This window comes from Protopterus annectens, chromosome 3.part0, assembly GCF_019279795.1.
Source record: "Protopterus annectens isolate FY-2018-M chromosome 3.part0, PAN1.0, whole genome shotgun sequence".
Classification (NCBI taxonomy): Eukaryota; Metazoa; Chordata; order Ceratodontiformes; family Protopteridae; genus Protopterus; species Protopterus annectens.
In genome coordinates, this window is record NC_056731.1 from 1,105,330,110 (window position 1) to 1,105,334,952 (window position 4,843).

General features: G+C 40.7%; 1 pseudogene; it reads right to left on the minus strand.

Annotated features, from left to right (window-relative positions):
• Positions 1-211: 211 nt before the first annotated feature.
• Positions 212-362, minus strand: LOC122797425 (annotated as a pseudogene).
• Positions 363-4,843: the final 4,481 nt, after the last annotated feature.

Genomic DNA, 4,843 nt, shown 5'->3' on the forward strand with positions numbered 1-4,843 from the left:
TTCTAGTTTTGAATCAGCACTAAATAATGGCACTGGTAAGCTTCTTTTTCTTCTCATCACTAAATGATGCCATGTCCTCCCTGATGAAAAAACTAATAGCAATAAAAACACACCTGTGTAATTTAATGACAAAGTTGTTGTACAGAGCCTTCTTTTAACCAACCTTTGTATATAAAGATGTTCTACAAGAGTCTTACCTTAACCAGTCAATCAAGGGGCAGTGCAAACACAGTCCCCCACTACAATAAATTATGTAATCAAGATTCCTGCATTTGGAGAAATCACAGGAGTCAATACCGCTGGAGAAAAATTGAGGAACCAGAAAACCACCTTCATGATCTCTCCCATGCCAGATCAAGGGTCTATATTATATCCTCAAACGCTTAAAGCGAACGCTGATTGATCAAACTTATTTTTGCAAAACTGCAAAATATCGAAGCAGCAGAAACTTGAATTTTTTCCTAGGGAAAGAATTCAGTTGTCCGTTTCTGTTGCTTCGGTATTTTCAGTGTTATGGTGGAAAGTTACGGGTCGGATTCAGGTAAGTGTGCGATTGTGTGGATGTGAGTGTTAGGGTGATTTAGGTGAGTTAGGGTTAGGGCTCGGGTTAGGTGTGTGTGCGATTGAGTGGACATGAGGGTTAGGGCAGATTTAAGTGAGTTAGGGTTAGGGAGCAGGTGAGTTGAGTGTGCGATAGTGACGGGCCTTAGGGTTAGGGTTTGGGTTAAGGTAAGTGGGTAGTTAGTGGTGTGTGCATAGTTTAGTGTAGGGTTAGGTATCAGATTTTAGGTGTATGTGTGTGGATTTCTGTTTGTTTGGTGTGCTTGTGTTGTGTGTATGTGTTTTGGATCAGCGATTTTTTTCCCTGGGAAAACATCGCTGATCTGACAGTTTGAGATTGTAAGCTTTCGCTTAAGTTAGGTCGATCAATCAGCGTTCGCTTTTTTAAGCGTTCTATGATGTAATATAGACCCCAGATCAAGTATGAGTTGCTTACTCATATTATGGCAGATCTATGTCTGTATCCTATTTTGCAGACGGGGTGCTACTTGTAATTTTTTTCAACTTTTCAAAACTATTTCATGACCTGAGTTCACACAGGTATGCAGAAAGGCAAAGTTCAGAAGCCTAGTATTATCTACTATATAAGTGAATTCTGGTTAACTACCATTTCCCATCCAGTAGTGCTTAATTAAAATTAGCACTGCATTACATCACATCCTAACAGAAACATGAGCCTAAAGTAGGCTGTCCTACTTGTGTTGACTAGCGAGCAAAGACAGAGCTAGCAGCAGGAGACATTGTACTCATAAGCAATCTGACAGGTGTCACAGCCTATCAGATTTTCGGGTCTACTTTAATTAAATAAAAGCGCTATCCGTCGAATATGAATCCGTCGACACAAACAGCAAAACACGACAATGTCGAACATGCAAAACCGTGAAATTTAAACATCGAAACCGCAATATTTGGCCAACCCCACCGCCTGTAACATACTACCTACGCAAACACAACAAAAAACACATACATACACTAACCAAAACCCTACTACTAACTCTAAATTAAAGCACCAAAACCCCACTTGTAACCCTACACTAAACCCCACATACACAACTATCTATGCACTACCCTTAATCCCTCCCTAACCCTAAGGTCCGTAACTACCGTGCACTTACCCTACAGAACTATACCCACACAAAGTAAATATTCCACACACATACACTTAACAAAACCCTACACTAAACCTTACATACATTACCTATCTATGCACTTACCTTAACCCGCACCCAAACCCTAAGGTCCTTAACTATCGCACACTTACCTTAGGGAGCTATACTGCAGACGGGCCAACTATGACAATTCGACATTTCCGATTTCGCTATTTAGTGTGTTCGATGTTTCCGTGTTTTGCTGTTTATGTGTCGACGGATTCGTATTCGACGGATTGCGCTTTCATTTAATTAAAGTAGACCCCTGATTTTCACCAAGAATAATTTGCATACCATCTTTTTTAAATGCTTCAAGGGAAGTGTTTTCCAGGAAGAGGGAATGAGATCCACTGGCCAAAGAAACTCCTAGCAAAAAGATGCTACGAGTCAGCCATCTGCTTTGCTTAAACATTAACTGTATTAATACAAACCATAAAGGCACTTTTAAATTGAGGAAAAGGACAAACTTACATCAACTAGCCCCTGACTTTGCAAGATTTTGTTCATTATCTAGTAAGAGCTGTATTTTTATGGGAAAAGACAGTTACATTCACTAAACACTGTCATATATAGAGATTCTGTTCCAGGACTTTCTGCAAACAGGCCTGGAGAACAGGTGCTTTGTCATTCCCCTGATCTGGGATGTTCCTATATGCATTTTCAGCCTTTTCAATTATTTCTAGGGTATTTATGAAGATTCAGAAAGATTCTAGAAAAATCATTGTGGTGACTTCATTCTGGCCCATGCAAAATTGGTTCTCCCTTTTTGCGGAACTTGCCAGGAGCAGTTACCATAATCTTCCTTACAGACTGGGTCTACTCACACAAGTCAAGGACAGCTTCATACATTCCAGTATAACATAACTTCAATTGACTGCCACAAGTATTCAGTTTTTATACCTTTTACACACCTTTTTCCTAATGGATGGGCAACAAATACTGAAGGAGGCAAGAAAGCCTGCTACTAGAAAATCATAAATTGGATATTTTCTAGTCGGTGCGTAGCCAATGACCAGGAACCAACTGGAGATTTTTTACCACACTGGTGCTTAACTATTTGTGTGAGCTACTATCTTCAGGCCTCTTATATTCCTCTGTGAAGATTCATCTTGCAGGCATTTCAGCATGTCTGCCCATGGGTCCCCTTGTTTCCTCTCTGTTTATGGTGAAACAGTTTGTAAAAGGAGTTTTACCCCCGACACCTCCTAGTAGACGAGATCTCAATTTTGTGCTGGAGAAACTGTATGCGGCACCCTTTGAACCTGTCTGTCAAACTTCCTTTAGGTTTATTACTTGGACAACTGCTCTTCTTATTGCACTTGTGTCTTCAAGAAGAGTATCTGAATTGGAAGATCTCATGGTGGGAGAACCCTATCTGGCATTTCACAAAGACGGAGAAACTATGTACACTCCATGTTTCGTGTCCAAGTTTTTTTCAGAGTTCATGTTGAATCAGGCTGTCAATCTCCCTATTTTCTGTCCACATCCTAAAAACAAGGGAGAAAAGATTTACACACACTAAATGTGCCTAGGCAACTCGGGTACTATCTTGACAGCACTAAGTTCTTCAGGAAAGCTAACCAGCTGTATATTTCCTGTTCTGGTACTAAGAAATGCCAAACTGTGTCTAAACAGACTATTTCCAAGATGCTCTCTTTTGATACTGTGTCTTATTCTCACCATGGCAGATCCATTCCAGGCAGTGTTTAAGGCACACTACAAAAGGGCAGTTCTGCAATGACATACTGGAAAGGGGTGGACTCTAGTAGTATTCTATTTAGTTCTCTAATCATATATTTACAGAGCATTACAAACTGGACTGCTTTTCTATGTTTAGAGCAGGCTTTGCTAGGACCATTCTTCAAGGGCTCCTGGACCCTTATCCTTCTTCCTCCACCCAGGTTGGATAAGCTGTGGTAGTCTACCCATGGGCTAACACAGCAGTGAGAATGATGAACATGGTACAGTTATGCAAGTTGCATTTATCCTATTTTTTTTAATTGTTCACTGCTGCAGTAGCTATACCCACCCCTCCCTTTGCTGTATACAGTTCTACTGGCAAAGAAAGTTAGATTTTGTTATTTATATATTGGTTACGTTCAGGATGACTTCCCCATTTTTGTTTAAGGGCAAAGGTCCTGAAGATTTTTAGTCACTCTGGTTGCTCATATAGCACCTTTCAAAAAGGGCTTAAACTATAAGCAGCCAGAGTGGCAGTGTGGGAGGGGATGAAAATTGTTGAAGCTGGACGTACAACCCATGGGCTACTGCAGCAGTGAAGAATTTGAATATCTATTGTTATGGGTAAGTACAACTCACACAATTGTACCTTCATGTTTTATAGGGGAGGTGCTGATTGTGATGGCAGCCATGCAGAAGAAAGTGGCAAAGTAGAATCATCTCTCTAATACAGGTTGAGGGGTTAAGAAGGTGTCCTCACTGGCTAGATATCTCAGTGTTGTGAAAAGAACCATGTAGAATACAGCTCTAGCAATTAGTACACTAGATGGACACAGGTCATCAAAAGGGCAGTACCCCCAGAAAAATGCAACTTCCCTAGAAGAATGGTACTGCCTGCCATGCAGTCCACCTGTGACCTCTACTAGAACTGAGTGCAGTTGTTGGATATAGTATACCAGGACACTGTTCCCTGTAAGAGCAATATAGCCTGCCATGCAGTTTACCTGTGATTTACTATGTCCCATACAACAACGCATGACTACAGCAGTTGGAATCAGTATATCAGAAGGGAACAGCTCCCCAGTAGGTCCATGCACCAAATGGACACAACTTTCTAGAAGGGCAATACAACCTGCTATATAGATTACGTGTGACGCATTTCTATATCCTATATCTTGAAACAAGCCTGAGTAGGACTGTCTAATACAGTATGTCAGAAGGATACAGCTCCCCAGAAGGGTATTAGCTTCCTAGCAAACCTCTTGCTGTTAAGAATTTGGCAGAATGTCCATATTCTTCCCTCATATTTTTGGTCGGTCCCTCTTAAAATGTGTGGTTTTCTGGAAAATCATTGAGGACTGCAGTCACTAAATAATGACAGACGTCTGAGTTTGATTTCATATCCTTAAGAAATTGCATGCAAATGAAAAACATGTTCTAGCAAATTTCTGAGC